General features: G+C 42.8%; 1 long non-coding RNA gene across 2 annotated transcripts; it reads right to left on the bottom strand.

Annotated features, from left to right (window-relative positions):
* Nucleotides 1-10: 10 nt before the first annotated feature.
* Nucleotides 11-18098, bottom strand: LOC144580545 (uncharacterized). Of its 2 annotated transcripts, XR_013530192.1 has the most exons (9): nucleotides 18015-18098; nucleotides 15255-15313; nucleotides 13887-13958; nucleotides 8956-9052; nucleotides 6957-7015; nucleotides 5129-5316; nucleotides 4329-4424; nucleotides 1985-2073; nucleotides 11-185 (listed from the first exon to the last, which is right to left on the bottom strand). It is a non-coding gene; the product is annotated as an uncharacterized LOC144580545 (long non-coding RNA). The 2 variants fall into 2 exon arrangements; XR_013530193.1 differs by lacking the exon at nucleotides 8956-9052.
* Between the last annotated feature and the right edge of the window lie 1435 nt (nucleotides 18099-19533).

Below are 19533 nucleotides of genomic sequence, written 5' to 3'. Positions count from 1 at the left end.
ACACCGCTGTGCTCCAGCCTGGGCAACAGAGGGAGACTGTCTCAAAGAGAAAAAGAATCCCATTCTTCACCTATTAGTGCCCCAATGTTCTCATGAGAACCTTGGTGATGCAGTGAATTCAACTGTCATTGTAATTCAGCAATTCACACATTTAAGTTTGTGTTTGATTTTTCATAATATCAACCCTGTGGAAACAAGAAATATGGAATTGTGTTTGGGCTATCATGGAAGCTCTCTGGATCTTAGACCGTGACTTATGCTAAGACGTGAGCTTTGCGTTCTTCTCTCTGTGAGTGCTCAAGCGCAGCAGTCCCCAGGTTTTATGGCACCAGAAACCAATATCATGGAAGACAGTTTTTCCACAGACTGGGGGCAGGGGGTCCGTTTTGGAATACTTCAAGCACATCACATGTATTGTGCACTTTGTAATTATTACACTGTAGTATATAATAATCATATACCTCGCCATCATGTACAATCAGTGGGAGTCCTGAGCTTGTCTGTTTTCCTGAAACTAGATGGTCCCATCTGGGGGTGATGAAAAATAGTGACAGGTTATCAGGCATTAGATTCTCATAAAGACAGAGCAAGGTAGAACCCTTGCATGCACAGTTACACAATAGGGTTCCTGCTCCTATGAGAATCTAATGCTGCCACTGACCTGACAGGAGGTGGAGATCAGGCGGCAAAGAGGGGAGTGGCCGTAAATACAGATGAAGCTTTGCTCGCCCACCTGCGGCTCACCTCCTGCTGTGTGGCCAAGTACAGGCCTGTGATTCAGGGATTAGGTGCCCCTGCTCCACTGCATCCAAAAGGACCCTCCCCACACCAGTCTTCATCGTGGTCAAGTACAGAAGCCACTTAGCTCCTAAGGCATGTGTCTCAGCTGGCATTTCATCACAATCAACAGTAAGTGGCACCTTGAAACATTATGTGGTCACTTCCTGAAAATCACCAGCATCCCATTTCCCATTGACAAGAAGTTCAACGCTGCCCCTTGGATAACCAAACCTATGCCCAAATCCCATTTTTTGTGGGTCTTTCTCCCAGAACCCTTCCTAGAATCAGTTCTGTATATGTCAGAGTCCAATCAAAAGGCATAAATCACCCAAAGTTTAAAGTGGAAAAATTTAAAATAAAAAAAGCAACTATGTAACCAGAAAACACCATATGAGAGATTGGTTACAAAAGTAAAGAGAACTCTAGAGAACATAGGGCTAGCAGAGGCCAGACATGGTGGCTCATGCTTACAATTGCAGCAATTTGGGAAGCCAAGGCAGGAGGACTGCTTGAGGCCAGCAGTTTGAGACCACCTTGGAAACACAGTGAGACCCTGGCTCTACCAGAAAAAGAAAACAAAGGCCAGGTGTGGTGGCACACACTTGCAGTCCTGGTTACTTGGGAGGCTGAGGTGAAAAAATTGCTTCAGCCCAGGAGGTTAAGGCTGCGGTGAGCCATGATTTCACCACTGCACTTTAGACTGGGCTAGAGAGACCCTGCCTCAAAAAAACAAAGTATAGGACCAGCTGTTACAATGAGCAGTAACTTCCTACTGTCCCTACACTGAGATCGAGTGACCAAGGAAGGGATTCCCCACTCAGGCTGAGATCCAGGCCCCCTTGGAGAGGGCACAGTCGTGGGTAATTCAATGGCAGAAGTGCTGCATTACCACATGGTGGAACATGCTAGCAATATGCCCTCTGCAATTTGCTGAAAATCCACCTTCTAGGGTGCTAGCTTTACCTATTAGTAAACAGTTGTCTCACCACAAAACCACCCAGGCAAATGCAGAGAAACTGCTGGTCACTGCCTGCTGCTAAGCACCATGCAGGGCAGCAGCCTGGTGCAGCAAAAGCTCAGCGCCTGTGAAGATGTGCACACGACTAGAAACAAAAGCCTCTTAGAACGCCCCTTACAACAGCACCATGTACTGACAACATTTAATAATGCACCAGTTGACAGAGGAAGCATTTAAGGAACCCACCTCTATGTTTGCAGAGCAGGCAGTGAAGGGTGAATTTGGAACTGAGGAGCAGTCATTGGACGAATAGCTGGTACCTGACACATTTCCATCTACCAAAGAACAAAAGGAAGAGAGAAAAATGAGATAAAAAACAGGCATGGTGGTTCTCACCTGTAATTGCAGCAGTTTGAAAGGCCACGGCAGGTGGATCACTTAGGTCCAGGAGTTTGAAACCAGTCTGGGTGACATAGAGAAACCTTGTCTCCACTAAAAATTATTAAAAATTAGCTGAATATGGTGGCATGTGCTGTAGTCCCAACTTCTCAAGAGACTCCTCGGTTCAAGCAATTCACCTGCCTCAGCCTCCCAAGTGGTGGGGATTATAAGTACGCACCACCATGCTCAGCTAACTTTTGTATTTTTAGTAAAGACAGGATTTCACCATGTTGGCCACATCAGTCTCAAACTCCTGACCTCGTGATCTACCCACCTCAGCCTCCCAAAAGCTTCCGCCCTGTCTTTGCCCACTTAATCTAAGAAAACTAAGCTAAAATACATTTTGTAACCAAACCTAAATGAAGCTAAGTGGTGTGGCTACTATACTCAAAATACTTGAAATTCCCTTCACACAAAAATAACTATCTGGAAGCCAAGAATGGCTATCTGGAAATCAACATCCTCAGAGTACATTTCAGGGGAAAACTAGAATATGTCAGTGTAAACTATGAAAGTCCAGAGCCTTTGTTTGAGTAAGACTAGGTGCAGCAAAACCATGGGCTCCATGCATGATTGGTATTGTAGAAGAGGCCACAGGGAGTAGAAGTAAACATGACACCCTCGGCTGGGCGCAGTGGCTCACATCTGTCATCCCAACGATTTGTGAGGCCGAGGTGGGCAGATCGTTTGGGGTCAGGAGTTTGAGAGCAGCCTGGCCAATATGGTAAAACCTCGTCTCTACTAAAAATATAAAAATTAGCCAGGCATGGTGGCAGGTGCCTGTGATCCCAGCTACTTAAGAGGCTGAGGCAGGAGAATCACTTGAATCCAGGAGGCAAAGGTTGCAGTGAGATGAGATCACACCACTACACTCCAGCCTGGGCAACAGGACAAAATTCCATCTGCCAAGTTTCTTCTAAACCCAATTTAAGGCACCATGTACCACAAACCAGATAGCAAGATAATTAAATAAACTGTAGCCTTTTTCATGCCATCCAGTTACATCTTGGTCAGTTCACAAACATGTTTCAGCCAATGCTAAAGGAGGTTTTCTCTTTAGGAGTCCTCTCTCCCTTTGCCCTGCTTAACACAAGACTGCACACACAAAGAGAACAAAGACAGCCCCGCTTCAGGACATGCTACACTGAAAGAACCGACTGTCCCAAAAAGAGAGGGCTCCACACTTCTCTGACAACTCCACAACAGACCAGCTACACACAAATGCCTGAAGTAAGGAAGTCCATTAAGAAAATGAACAGTTAGTGAGATCAAGACTTCTGACCCAAAGGGCCTGCAGCTGGTCTGATGATTCATCAAAAAGTCTGAATTTAAATGGAGACATACTGGACTGTGACATGTAATAAAAGAACTGAAGCAGCAAAGTGTCTTGGTTTGGGTTTCCTTTCCACTGTATACAGCTCCAATGAATAGAGAAGTGAGGCACGCCTGTGGTACTCCTGACACATCTGGGATAGTTCCCATCCACAGTGGTTGGCCTTTGGGATTATGCACACATTGCAGGGTCATTACCCATCTGTGCTAACCTAGAATGTCCACATAAAAGCTTCTGCTTAGAGACTGCAGAGAAAAATGTCAAACCTGAAAGCCCATGAACTGTCTCAGCCAGGGGGAACACATGAAGGAGACACTACAGAATCTCACATCAGAAGCCCAATTTCAGGTTGACCTCTAAAGCTTTACGATTGTGAGTAATCAGCTTACTTTCGCTAGGCTCTGTTATTCTCACATCAATCAACAGAAAAACAGACTGAATAGTCTCCCAGATCAATTCCAATCTTAACATCCTCTGGCTTTATGATTAAAGAATGATACTAATTAATAAGGTTGAAACTGTGGCTTAACCCCGATAGGAGCCTGCTGGGATTATGATAAGCAAAACTAGTCCACATGGACAGAGCCATTCTGACCACATCCCTCCCTATGCCAGCTATCATACAGATATGCACCACTGGCATGAGAAGTCCCTTCCACACAGGACTGACTGATTCAACAATAAGCTGATTTATTCATTCAAACAACAAATATTTCCTGAGCACCTTCTAGGTATTTAGGGTTACAACAGAACAAAACAGACGAAATCCCATCCCTTACTTACATGTTAGTGAAGGAGGAGGGGGAGTCAACTTACCTTTTAGCGAAGGAGGAGGGGGAGTCAGACATCAAATAGGAAATATAATGAAGGATATATTTTATGTAGGGCAGTGCTGGGATTCACTCAGGGTGGCTGGAAAAATATTAAGGGAAATATTAGGGAAGTATAGAGCATAGTCTCAAACCTTTGGGAAGCCGAAAAGTTTTAATGAGCCAGGCTGAAGCCAGCCAGTTCTTACATTCGAGCTTTAAGTCATAAGGTGAAGATTAAGATAATAAAAGCTTCCCTGGTTGAGTCTGTTTACCCCACATTCCTTTTTCTCAACTCCGTTTACTCATGTAAACTTCATGCTAGCTGCTCCTCTAAGGGGGAGGTTGAAAAAGAATTACTTTTTAATGGTATTTATTCTGGACCTCAGAACCAAAAGTTTTTATCATTCTTAAAACCACTCTTTTAACCATGTTAATTATCCACAAGCATGTTAACTTAAAACCTCTGTTGCTGCTTCTATACTGAATAAATGCAAGAATGAACAAGGAGTCAATTAGCTGCAATCACTCTCTAAAAGCTGATGATACCCTAGCCCAACTCTTACACTGTATTCTGTATGGAAGGGCATATTTTATTCATCCGATACTTACACTAAATAAATCTTGGTGAAACTAAATGTGAAATTGTAAGTACAAAGTGAAACTAAGTGAACTAAATCTTAGTGAAACTAAACGTGAATTGTAAGTACAAAGAAGTCACGAGAGGGAGACAAAAGGCCCAAGTTAATCAAATTAATGTCTCCTTAGGGAAGACACCGAATCTGTGTCTGCAGGTCATCATCTTACCTTTTCATAACAAATTTAATTTGATTGCCCACTTGAATGATGTTTTCCAGCCTTGGGATTCCCTATCATGAGGGACTTCTGAAAGGAATGTCTTCCAGTACTTCTTCCACACACAGATCATTCGCATGTCCTTCAAATTTTTGGTCTTAAAAACAATCTTCAAAGATTAAACTTTGTTTTTCAATATCCTTAAACAGAAGACAAAGAAAGAAAATCATTGTAGACAATAAACAACAGAACTGAAGCTGGTGTGCAGTGGCATGATCTCGATTCCTTGCAATCTCTGCCTCTCGGGTTCAAGCAATTCTCCTGCCTCAGTCTCCCAAGTAGCTGAGATTACAGGTGCCTTCCAGCATGCCTGTCTAATTTTTGTACATTTTTAGTAGAGACAGGGCGTAACTATGTTGGCCAGGCTGGTCTCCAACTCCTGACTTCAGCTGATCCACCCACCTTGGCCTCCCAAAGCGCTGTGATTACAGGCATGAGCCAACGTGCCCAGCCATAAACACTATTTGGAAGCAGCTTTTCACTACTATCTGCTCGTGACTGCAAGACCAGCCTGATCATTAAAAACCCTTGTCTCTACTAAAAATGCAAACTTGGCTGGGCATGATGGCACATACTTGTTATTCCACCTACTCGGGAGGCTGAGGCAGGAGCATTCTTGGAACCCAGGGGGCGGAAGTTGCCATGAGCCAAGATCACACCACTGCACTCCATCCTGGGCAACGAGAGTGAAACTTCATCTCAATGTATGTATGAATAAATAAATAAATAAATAAATAAATAAATAAATAAAATGAAAGTCAATCACTGGCCAAATGTGGGTGGCTCATATCTGTAAGCCCAGAATTTTGAGAGGCCAGGGCAGGTGGAGCATTCCAGGACAGGAGTCTGAGAGCAGCCTGGCCAATGTGGTGAAACCTCATCTCTACTACCTATGCAGAAATTAACTAGGCATCGTGGCAGGTGTCTGTAATCCCAGATTCTTGGGAGGCTGAGGCAGGCGGATCACCTAAGGTTAAGAGCTCAAGACCAGCCTGGCCAACAGGGTGAAACTCCAACTCTCTCATACAAAAATTAGATGGGCATGGTTGTTTGTGCCTGTAATCGCAGCTACATGGGAGGCTGAGGCAGGAGAACTGCTTAAACCCAGGAGGTGGAGGTTGCAGTGAGCTGAGATCACACCACTGCACTCCAGGATGGGCAACAGAGCAAAACTCCATCTCAAAACATAAGAAGAAGAAGAAAGAAAACATTTGCTATGGGGAGACCAGAAATGTGATCTGCTGGCAGTCCTTCCATTTTAGGAAATCTAAACAGTGTGAGTCCATCCTGTTTTGTCCCTCTCCACTTCAGAAACAAAACCAGTAACCGAATCCATTCCATTTCTTTCAAAAGACATCTAACAATTAAGAGATGATATGCATGGCTCCATACTCTAAAAGGAAACCTGATGTCCTGGGTATCACAGACAGTTGATGAATGCTTGTTCATTTGACTGCTGTAGACTTCAATAATAAACTGTTCAATGCACTATGCCAGATAAATATTGCATCTCAGAAGTAGAACAAATACTGTTATTTTAGTTCTGTCTACACATAAATGCAATAGTTACACATATTTATAATGGGTTAATACAAACAAACGGAGTTAATTGTTCTAGAGAGTAACAGAATTTGGACAACGTGAATTCTCCTGTCCTGACACATAATCAGTAGTTAGAGGCATTTTATTTCACGTGAAAGGTACCATTATAAAACCAACGGTAAGCATTAAATAATTATTGCACACGATCTTCTCATCTGAGTTAATACTGAAGACCTACCTCCTGAAGCTGGTTTATCAAGTTGTAAATCTTCACGTGTAGAATTAGTAAGTTCATGTCTGAAAGGTGAGAATAAACATTTACTATTCACTATGTAATATTCAGCAAAGTATTATCCACTAGTACATATTTAACATTTAATCATCAAGGGTGGTTTTGAAAAGAAAAGACAGGCTGGGGGCAATGGCTCAGACCTGTAATCCCAACACTTTGAAAGACCGAGACAGGCAGATCATGGGTTGAATGTTTGAGACCAGCCTGGCCAACATGGTGAAACCCCGTCTCTATTAAAAACACAACATTTAGCCTGGAGTGGTGGCAGGTGCCTGTAATCGCAGCTATTCAGGAGGCTGAGGCAGGAGAATTGCGTGAAGCCAGGAAGCAGAGGTTTCTGTGAGCCAAGATCATACCACTGCAATCCAGCCGGGGTGACAGAGCAAGACTCTGTCTCAGGAAAAAAAAAATTAAGAAAAGGTCATCTGAATGCTTGAGCACAACTAAATCTACAGAGTAACAAAACAAAATAACAATTGCAAATTGTCTCATCAGGTGCTTCATGGAGCATGTGTCCTCACAAGTAAAGTGGTAACTTGGCAACATACAGCTCTTTTGAAGCATACTCCAAATATCTTTAATCGGATTCTTTAATACCACATTGCATTCAAGGCTATCTCCCGCTCAACATCTATAAACACAATCATATATTCCCTCATATGCTTTAAAAGTCTCAGGCCTAAAAACAAGACATGGATACCATTTTCTTCCATCTACCAAAGAAGGAAGGGAAGAGACAAAAGAGAGAGATAACCAGGTATGGTGGTTCATACCTGTAATCCCAGCAGTTTGGGAGGCCAAGGCAGGTGGATCACTTGGATCCAGGAGTTTGAAACCAGACTGGGCAACATAGTGAAACACTGTCTCTACTAAAAATACAAAAATTAGCTGAGTGTGGTGGCACGTCAAGGTAGTCCCAACTTCACAAGAGGCTGACATAAAAAGATCATGAGCGTCTGGGAGTTCGAGGCTGCAGTGAGCCATGATCACACCACTGCATTCCTGCCAGGGCGACATGGTGAGATCTTGCCTCAAAAGAAGAAATGCTGGTGAAAATGTAGAAACTGGAACCCACATACATTACTGGTGGGAACATAAAATGGTTGAACCACTTTGTTTGGGTGTTTCTTTTCTTGTCATTTTCATTTTATTTTTTTAAATAAAGACAGGGTCTTGCTATCTTGCCCAGACTGGTCTTTTTCAACTCATAGGCTCATGTGATCCTCACACCTCAGCCTCTCATGTGGCTGGGATTACAGATGTGAGTCACCACACCTGACTGGTAGAACAGCTTTGGAAAACAGTTTCTCAAAAGCCTGAATGTACACTATCATAGAATGCAACAATCTCTCTCCTAAGCATTTATCCCAGAGAAATAAAAATATATGTCCACACAAAATCCTGTACATGAATCTTCAGAGAAGTATTATTCATAATGGCCAATACATGAAAACAACCCAAATGTTCATCAACTGATGAACAGATAAATACAATGTGGTGTGACTCTACCATGGAGTATATTGTTCAGCCAAAGAAGGAAAGAAATACTGACACATGCCATGACATGAAGAAACTCTGTAAACATTGTGCTAGGGGCGAAAAAAAAAAAAAGCCAGCCACCAAAGATCCCCACGTACTGCACAATCCTATTTCTATAAAAAATCCAGATTATGCAACTCTATAGTGACAGAAAACAGATCAGCGGTTGCCTATGGGAGCACAGGCGTATAGGGGGAGTAGGAACTGATGGCAAAGTAATGTAGATTTCTCTATAGGGTAATGAAAACTTCTAAAATTGATTGTGGTGACAGATGCACAGCTCCATGAACACTCTAAGAACCACTGAACCGCATACTTTGATGAATCAATTGTAAGGTATGTTAACTATATTTCAATAAAGCTGTTATTTAAAATAAATAGGGGGCTGGGCACAGGTGGCTTGTACCTGCATATAATCCCAGAACTTTGGGAGGCTGAGGCAGGAGGATCACTTAAGGCCAGGAGTTAAAGACCATCCTGGGCGACACAGCATGATCCCATCTCTACAACAAAAAATAAAAACATTAGCTTTGCGTGGTGGTGTACATCTGTAGTCCCAGCTACTCAGGAGGCGAGGCAAGAGAATCAGTTGAACCTGAGAGGCAGAGGCTGCAGTGAGCCACTGCGCTCCAACCTGAACAACAGAGTGAGAATCTGCTTTAATAAAAAAAGTAAAAATGAATTTACTAATCCCTGCTCTGAAGCCACATCCAAACAGAACTCTAAAAAAAAACATTCAAGTAATTTACATGGTGCTATTTATATACAGATCTCCCATGCACCTCTGAATGTAACATTTAAATATTTTGCAACAGGATGGCTGGGAGTGGCTCAAACCTGTGCATGGTGGCGCATGGCCGTAGCCCTAGATACTACTTGGGAGACTGAGAAAGGAGGGTAACTTGATCCCGGGAATTCTAGCCCAGCCCAGAAAACATAACACGACCCTGTTTCTTTAAAAAGAAAAGTCAGGGAGCTCACTAATAAATTACTTCGGTGCGATCAATAACTGCTATCACAACACTACCACAAACTCCAAAATGATATCTATTGCCAGACCTTTCTCCTTACTTCTGCACTCATTTACCAAACTGCCTCCTCCACCTCCACAACTCAACTTGAATGTCAACTTGAAATTGATTACTTTATTTATTTATGTGTTATTAGACTGGCTTTCCTCTAACATCTAAAGAGTTGTCTTAAATTCTTATTTCATGTTATTAGCATCAAATCTGAAGGGATCTAGTGTAGGAGCTCTCTGATATAAGAAACACGTGTTTGTGAGAAATCACACAAAGTGAAATAATCATAGCTATAACAAGAAATATGCCCATAAATAAATAACAGTAAAAGGTTAGAAGCTTTCGGTCATACTAGAGAGTAATGTAAAATCAAATTATTCTGTTAATTCAACAAGAAAATATATAAACCTAATTCTGACAAACTTTCTATGAAATAAAAAAGAACCATATGTTGGGGTTGAAAGTGAAAACTGGAAGTTTTAGAAAGAGGTCAGACCAACTGGAGAATGTGCTCATCACGCATCACCAAGGCTGTCCCAATCACACCCTCTGCCTCGTTATCCCCCCTATTCCACTTAACTCTTTCCCAGACCATAACCCCTTCTCCATAGTAAATATGGACCATAACTCCATATTTACTATGGAGATACTTCCATAGTAAATATCTCCTACTTACTACATATTTCCTCAGCAGATTAAATGCTCCGGAATGCATGGGGCAGGGCACTGTCTTCCACACTGCCCAGTTTCCAACACCTGAATCACAGCTACCAAATCACTTCAGGATTATGAGGTTGGAAGTAGTGATTATTTCCTCAATACTTGCAGTGGTTCACAGCAATGAAAATCCTAAGATTTCCTTTCCCCTTTCGGGGACCATAAAGACGGCAGCAATACCATCAGAGGCATTTGAACCAGAGCAACTCCATCTACAATAGGAGCTGGGTAAAATGAGGCTGAGACCTACTGAGTTGCATTCTCAGATAGCTAAGGCATTCTGAGTCACAGGCTGAGGAAGGAAGTCAGCACAAGATACAGTTCATAAACACCTTGCTGATAAAATGGGTTGTAGTAAAGCAGCCAGCCAAAACCAAGATGGGGACGAGAGTGGCCTCTGGTCGTCCTCACTGCCACTACACTCCCACCAACACCATGACAGTTTACAAACGTCATGGCAACGTCTCAAAAAAGGAAGCATAAAAATAATCCATTCCTTGCCGGGCACGGTGGCTCACACCTGAAATCCCAGCACTCTGGGAGGTCAAGGTGAATGGCTCACCTTAGGTCAGGAGTTTCACAGCAGCCTGACCAACATGGTGGAATCCCCATCGCTACCGAAAATGGAAAATAAAATTAGCTGGGTGTGGTGGTGCACACCTGTGATCCCACCTACTTGGGAGGCTGAGGCAGAAGAATCACTTGAGAACCTGCTTGAGAAGTAAACAAGACAGGCATGATCTGGGCTGTCAGAGCCACTGTGCTGAAGCAGGAGGAAAAAGTCAGCCAACAGCGCTCTGTGGAAAATGAAAGGCGGATGAGCCAGTGAGCCTCGAGGCTGAGGTGAGACAGTGCTAAGTGAAGACCTCTCCAACATGGTGATGTTTCAACTGTGATGCTAATAGAAAGGAGACGCACAGAAAGCCCTCAACTAACAGCAGTCCACAAACATCAGCCCTCAGCGCAACAGTGCCAGGAGGCTGTGACCTGAGAAGAAGAAAAGCACACAAATGACCAGAGTGGCTGGAACAGAGCAAGCAATCCACAGACCGCATGTGGGAAAAGCAGAGGAACGGCAGAGGGCAGCTCACCCATGCCCCTGCAGACCCAATCAGGGGCTGTGACGTTTACTCCAAGTACAGTGCAAGGCACTACATATGACAGTCCAGAGAATGACAGGCTCCACCTCCTACTTTCAATGAGCCTGACCTGGCTGCTCTGTGGCATGGCTCTAACAGCACTGGCGGGCAGTGGAGGAGGATGGAATAGAACCTGGGCTTTGTGTTCGGCTAGAGTCAGCAGGCCTTGCTAGGCTGGATACGGAAAGGGAGACAATCATACCTCAGAGTAACTCCTGGGCATCTGGCTTGGGCAGCTGGTAGACCGAGAGGAGCTCATGGAGAGGGAAATGGGGACTTGGTCTGGGACACATGAAGCCTGAGGAGGGGTCAAGCAGATAGGTCAATATAGAGGTCTGGTATGAGGAGCATCTTCAGGGCCAGGAATGAGAGTCTCAAAGACACACACAATATAATATTTTTAAAAGGAGGGCAGCATGGGATTATCTGTAAGTAAGACACAGTAAGAAGAGAGAAAGAGGCTGGGCAAAGTGGCTCATGCCTGTAATGTGAGCATGTGGGGAGGCCAAGGAAGGCAGATCACGAGGTCAGGAGTTCGAGAACACCCTGGCCAACATGGTGAAACCCCATCTCTACTAAAAACATAGAAAAATTAGCCAGGCATAGTGGCAGACATCTGTAATCCCAGCTACTCAGGAGGCTGAGGCAGGAGAATCGCTTGAACCAGGGAGGAAGAGGTTGCAGTGAGCCAAGACTGCACCACTGCACTCCAGCCTGGGTGACAAGAGAAAGATTCTATCAGAAAAGAAAGAAAGAGAAAGAAAGCAAAAAAGAAAGAAAAGGAAAGAAAGAAAAAGAAAGAAAGAAAGAAAAAGAAAGAAAGAAAAAAGAAAGAAAGAAAAAAAGAAAGAAAGAAAGAAAGAAAGAAAGAAAGAAAAAGAAAGAGCAAGCTAGCTCAGGATGAATTTGATGGCTGGCACTCTCTGGTCTAGAGAGGATGAGGGCAGGGGCCTTGAGAGACTGAAAATGAGACAGAGAGAGCCAAGGAAGAGTCCACATAATTAGACCATTTCATAAAAAATGGGGGGTAGAGAACAATAACCTAGAATTCTGTTGAGAAGCAGAATGAAAATGGGGCCGAGAGCAACTCTGGGTGGCAAAAGGTCTTGAGTGAAAAATTAAAACTAAGTATTTTGAAGTGTTGATGAATTATTTAAGGAACAAGATAGAAAAGACAGGTTGGCTGAGGTTGTACCTTCAAATGCCCAGTGGTGGCTACTGCCAAAGCTCTCTCCGTTAGTACAGAGTGGCACCCAGGCACAGGTAAAGCCCAAAGAAAAGAGGCTTCCCAATGGTGTCAATCCTCCTGCAGAAAACCTTTGACTCTACAGAAACATTGACTCAGTAAGAAGCATATGTGCTTCCATTACCCGACTCTCTCCTCTTACACAGGATTAAAATTTCCATAATCCATGCATATTAAAAACTGTAGGATGGCCAGGCATGGTGGCTCACATCTGTAATCCCAGCAATTTGGGACGCTAAGGCAGCTGAACCACCTGAGGCCAGGAGTTTGAGACCAGCCTGACCAACAAGGCAAAGCCCTGTCTCTACTGAAAATATAAAAATAGCCAAGTGTGGTGGTCATGCCTATAATCCCAGCAAGTCGGGAGGCTGAGGCAGGAGAATCACTTCAAACTGGGAGGCAGAGGTTGCAGTGAACTGAGATCCCGCCATTGCACTCCAGCCTGGGTGACCGAATGAGACTCCATCTAAATTTTAAAAAAAGAAAAGTAAGAGAGTCCAGGTTTAGTGGCTCATGCCTGTAATCCCAGCATGTTGAGAAGAGGGGGAATCAACTCAGGTCAGGAGTTTCAGGCTACCCTGGCCAGAATGATGAAACCCCATCTCCACTGAAAATACAAATATTAGCCAGGCATGGTGGCAGGTGCCTACAATCCCAGCTATTTGAAAAGCTGAGGCAAGACAAGCGCTAGAACCTAGGAGGTGAAGGTTGCAGTGAGCCAAAACAGTGCCACTCTGCAGTCCAGCCTCAGCAACAACACTGGAACTCCATCAACAAAAAGAAAAAAAAGAAAAAAAAAAACCCAGTAAGCGAAAGCCTGAGCTGAGTCCTACTCATTGTATTTACTTTCCTAAGATAAAACATGAAAAACATTACCACCGGGTGTGGTGGCTCACATCTGTAATGCCAGCACTTTGGGAGGCCAAAACGTGGGAATCACAGAATGAGGAGTTCAAGACAAACCTGGCCAACATGGTGAAATCCATCTCTACTAAAAATATATAAAAATTAGCAATACATGGTGGTGTGTGCCTGTAATCTCAGCTACTCGGGAGAGTGAGGCAAGAGAATTACTTGAATCTGGGAGGCGGATGTGGCAGAGAGCCACTGTACTCCAGCCTGGGTGACAGAGCAAGACTCCATATAAAGAAAACAAAACAAAACAAAAGACATCACTCAGTAATATACTTTGAAGGAGGAAAAAGAGGCTTACCAAATTTTTTGCAGAAAAGCTGATCCACTGTCTTTCTTCATTTGGTGATTCTGGCACACTGTTCTTCCTTTGCTGTTGAAACACAAAAATACACGTTTTCCAAATGAAATGGGTTCACTAATTTGGGTTGTTAAATATTGTTATTATTATTATTTTTTTTTAAGATAGGGTTTCACCATGTTGGTCAGGCTGGTCTTGAACTCCCGACCTCAGGTGATCCACCCACCTTGGCCTTCAAAGTGCTTGATTACAGGTGTGAGCCACCATGCCCAGCCTAAATATTATTACTATAAAATAGGCAGTATTTTTTCATTCCTGTGACTAAAATTATTTCTAAGATTCCAGAATGTACTTATTACTGAAACAGTGATAACACTGAACAGAAAAAGGAATAACCAGACATTCATTAAAGCTGGAAAAAAGCAGAACTCGGTGTGCTCAAGAACAGCTAGCAGGCCAGGCACAGTGGCTCACGCCTGTAATCCCGGCACTTTGGGAGGCCAAAGCAGACAGATCACCTGAGGTCAGGAGTTCAGGAGCAGCCTGGCCAACATGGTGAAACCCCATCTCTACTACAAATACAAAAATTAGGCAGCCATGGTGGCAGGTGCCAGGAATCCCAGCCACTTGAAACATGAAGTAGGAAGATTTGCTTGAACCCAGAAGGTGGGAGGATACAGCAAGCTGAGATCATGCCGCTGCACTCCAGCATGGGGAACCCAGCAAAATTCCATCTCAATAAACAAACAGACAGACAGACAGACAGACAGACAGCTAGCAGGCGACATTTGCTATGGGGAGACTAGGGACATATCTTGCTGGCAATCTAAAATTTAGATTTTAGTAAATCTAAACAGTTTAATTCCATTCTGTTTTGTCCCCATACCACGCCAGAGCCAAAACCAGTGAGAAAATCAATTCTATTTCTTTGAAAATGCATCTAACAATTAAGACATGATATGTATGGCTCCACATTCTAAAAGGAAACATTCTTGTGTTCTGGGTATCGTGAGGATTTGACGAATGCTTCCTCAGTTGACTGGCATAGACTCGGAACAATAAACTGTTTGATGTACTGTGCCAATTAAATCTTACATCTGACAAGTAGGACAAAGATTGTTGTTTTACTTCTGTCTACCCATTTATCCACTATCTACACATATTTATAATGGGTTAATACAAAGAAAATGAGTTGACTGTTTTAGAGAGTATTGGAATTTTGACAACATGAATTCTCTTATCCTGGAAAATAATTAATAGTTAGACACGTATTATTTCAGGTGGAAGCTACCATTAAAGAAATCAATGTTAATCATTAAATAATTATTGCACATAATCCTCTCATCTGACTTAAGACTGAAGACATACCTCCTGAAACTGGTGTATCAAGCTGTAAATCTTCAGTTATTGAATTCATAAGTTCATGTCTGAAAGGTGAGAATATTTAATATTCACTAGGCAATATTTAGCAAAGGAATATCCATTAGTACCTATTTAATCCCCAGTGGTGGTTATAAAATGAAAAGACAGGCTGGGCACAGTAACGCCTGCCTGTAATCCCAACACTTTGGAAAGCTGAGGCAGACAGATCACAAGGTCAAAAGTTTGAGACCAACCAGGCCAACATGGTAAAACCCATCTCTACTAAAAACACACAGCTTAGCTGGGCATGGTGGCAGGCACATGGAATCACAGCTACTCGGGAGGCTGTGCTGGAGAACTGCTTGCACCCAAGACGGGGAGGTTGCAGTGTGCTGAGGTCACATCACAGCACTACAGCCTGGGTGACAGAGCAAGACTCCCTTTCATAAAAAGAATTAAGAAAAGACAATCTGAATGCCTGAGCACAACTAAATCTTCAGTTGAGGTTGCTACAGAGTAACAAAAAAAAAATTGCAAATTGCCTCAGAAGTTGCTTCATGGAGGATGTGTCCTCACAAGTACAGTGGTAACTTGGCAACACGCAGCTCTTTGAAGTATACTACAAAAATCTCAAGTGGGATACTTTAATATTGCATTGCATTCAAGACCATTTTCCTCTACATATCTATAAAAAGAATCATATAGTCCCATATATGCTTTAAAAATCTCAGGCCTAAAAGCAAGACATGGGTACTATTTTCTTCAGCAAAAGTAGCACAACATTGTAAAAGAAAATGTAAGTTGCAGCCAGCCAGGTGTGGGCGGTGTTCGTGTTTCAAAAGCTAACACTGGCATGTCTGACTCAAGGCTGGACCCAGATAAATTAAAAAGGGGAAGATAAAAAATACAGAAAATAGGCTGGGCACAGAGGCTCATGCCTGTAACCCCAGCACTTTGGAAGGCCAAGGAAGGTGTATCACAAGGTCAGGATTTTGAGGCCAGCCTGGCCCATATGGAGACTGAGGCAGGAGAACTGCTCGAACCCAGGAGGCAGAGGTTGAAGTGAGCCGAGATCATGCCACTACACTCCAGCCAAGGCAACAAGAGTGAAAACTCTGTCTCACAAAGGAAAAAACATTCCTTTGGGAAGTCCTTCGACATAAAGATCTTCAACGTGAGACTGGCGAAAAGGGTATAGGATCATCAACAGACCATTGGCTTTGACTGCTTGAGGTATAAGGACAAAAAGAAAGAGGGAGATCATTTCAACACAATCTGTATTGCTCTTTAACTTTTTATTTTTCAGATGGAGTCTCGCTCTTTCACCAGGCTGAAGGGAAGTGGCACAATCTCAGCTCACTGCAACCTCCGTGTCCCAGGTTCAAGTGATTCTCCTGCCTAAGCCTCCTGAGTAGCTGGGACTACACGTGCCCGCCACCATGCTCTGCTAATTTTTATACTTTTAGTAGAGACGAAATTTCATCACGTTTGCCAGGATGGCCTCGATCTCCCGACCTCGTGATCCACCCGCCTTGGCCTCCCAAAGTGCTGGGATTACAGGCATGAGCCACTGAGCCAGGCATTGCTCTTTAACTTTTATAATTTGATGTTTACTTCTGTTATTGTAATTCAGTCCAAAGAAAAATAGTGTGAGGAAAATAAAAATGACACCAAGAATGCTAATATTCTGTTCATCAAAGGTTGCAGGAAATATCCCACTACAGTCAGGCAGGGTGACTTACCTCTCTAATCCTAGCACTTGTGAGGCCAAGGCAGGTGAATCACCTGAGGTCAGGAATTGGAGACCAGGCTGGCCAACATGGCAAAACCACATCTCTTGAAAAACACAAAAATTAGCCAGTTTTGGTGGTGAGTGCTTGTAATCTTAGCTACTTGGGAAGCTGAGATAGGAGAATCACCTAAACCCAGGAGGCAGAGGTTGCAGTGAGCTAAGATCACCCCATTGCACTCTAGCATGGGTGTCAAGAGCAAAACTCCAGCTCCAAAAGAAAAGAAAAGATAGGTAGATCCCACTACTTTAAGGCAATGGAGATACACTCAGACTTTCTACAGAAATCTGAACCACATTATAAAGTGAGAAAAACATACCAGCTAGTATTATTTAATACATATAGTATGGAATGGGAGAGGTAGTATTTTCAAAACATAAACATTAGTGTAACCTTATTGGACTTATAAAAACAATTTTTTTAAATAACAGAAACAGAAGATTCCATGAACTGCAACTTTTAAGCTGGCATTTATTTACTCAAGATTCAACTAATAGAACAGCTTTAAAAAGTCAAGAGCTGGGCTGGGCATGGTGGCTCACACCTGTAATCCCCACATCTTGGGAAGCTGAGGCAGGCAAATCACCTGAGGTACACTGTTCCAGACTAGCCTGAGTAACATGAAAAAAACCCCATCTCTAATGAAACATAAAATTAACTGTGGCATATGCCTGTAATCCCAGCTAGTCTGGAGGCTGAGATAGAAGAATAGCTTGAACCCAGGGAGTTGCAGAGGTTGCAGTGAGTCGAGATTGAGCTATTGCCCTACAGCCAGGGCAACAAGAGCAAAACTCCATCTCAAAAAAAAGCCAAGAGTTAGCCAGGTGGGAGTGGCTCACACCTGTAACCCCGGCACTGTGGGAGGCCAAGGTGGGTGGATCACCTGAGGTCGGGAGTTTGAGACTAGCCTGGCCAACATGGTGAAACCCCATCTCTACTAGAAATACAAAAATTAGCTGGGCATGGTGGCACTCACCTGTAGTCCTAGCTACTAGAAAGGCTGAGGCAAGAGGATAAATTCAACTTGAGAAGTGGAGGTTTCGGTCAGCCCAGATCACACTGCTGCACTCCAGCCTGAGTGAAAGAGCAAGACTCTGTTTCAAAGAAAAAAAAAGTCAGGAGCATGAGGAATATTAAAATCAAACATAAACAATAGTCTCCCATCAAAACAGCTCCGTTTATTTGCTATCAGTATGTGTTAAGGTCTATCTGCTAAACACTGATATTTGTACTAGCGTTTCAAGTGCACATTAGTGCTTAGATTTAATATCCTTTGCTGTACACTACACTTGAATATCATACTTTCATATTACAGAAAAAGTATCTTTCCCTAAGGCAATCACCATTAATATTGCTTTAAAATTATAAAACGTGAAGACTGTTTTTATAGTTTCACAACAGCTGAACATTGATTTAAACAAATTAGTTTTAAACAAAATCTTATTTTTTAAGATTATTTTGTTTTAAGATTATTTTAAAGAGAACAATCTAATAAACGACCATCACAACAAAAGCCCCACAACATAATCAGTTGCACCTTATAAAAACAAAACACTGACATTTATAACAATTGTCATTCAATATATAAAACAGTGAATTCCTAAAACTTTAATAGCAAATGATTTTAACTCAGAGTAGTACTAAATTAACAATATCATAAAAACATAAGCTGGGTGTAGTGGCTCACACCTGAAATTCCAGCACTTTGGGAGGCCAAGCCGGGTGGATCACTTGAGGTCAGGAGTGCAAGACCAGTCTGGCCAGCAAGGTGAAACCCCATCTCTACTAAAAATACACAAGTTAGCTGAGCATGGTGGTGCACGCCTATGATCCCCACTACTTGGGAGGCTGAGGCAGGAGAATTGCTTGAAACCGTGAGGCAGAGGTTGCAGTGAGCCAAGATCTCATGCCACTGCACTCCAGTCTGTGCAACAGAGCAAGATTCTGTCTCAAAAAATAAGTAAGTAAATACAAACATAAGGAAGATGCATTTATTATGTATCTATATACCCGGTGTTATGTGAAGCACTGTAGCATGTTATCAAATCTTCCAGATAGATCTTCAGTTCCCATGACCACTAAAGAGCAGACTAAGCCTCAGACAGGATAAGAGACTTGGCCAAGCTGACCTCGTGATCTGCCCACCTTGGCCTCCCAAAGTGCGGGGATTACAGGCATGAGCCACCATGCCTGACCAAATACTGAATTTAACAAAGCAGATAAAGAGAAACCATTAGTTTAAAAATAAACAATATTAATTAAATCCCTAAGATCCAGGGCTTTGCAATAAATATGTAAATGAATCCCCAATATCCATGCTGAAAGTTTAAAAGAAATGCTGACTGATAATTTAAGAGATACAACTTTTCCTTAGCTTTGCAGTAACCTAGAAATTAGAATGTTCCTAATGCTTGGACAGACACTACAAGATGAACACTGACTCCATTGTGTAAACTCTCATGAACAAAGTATTACAGGACTTTTCCAGTTTAGAC

The sequence above is a fragment of the Callithrix jacchus genome, chromosome 20 (genome assembly GCF_049354715.1).
Source record: "Callithrix jacchus isolate 240 chromosome 20, calJac240_pri, whole genome shotgun sequence".
NCBI lineage: Eukaryota > Metazoa > Chordata > Mammalia > Primates > Cebidae > Callithrix > Callithrix jacchus.
This window is presented reverse-complemented; position numbering and strand designations above follow the sequence as displayed.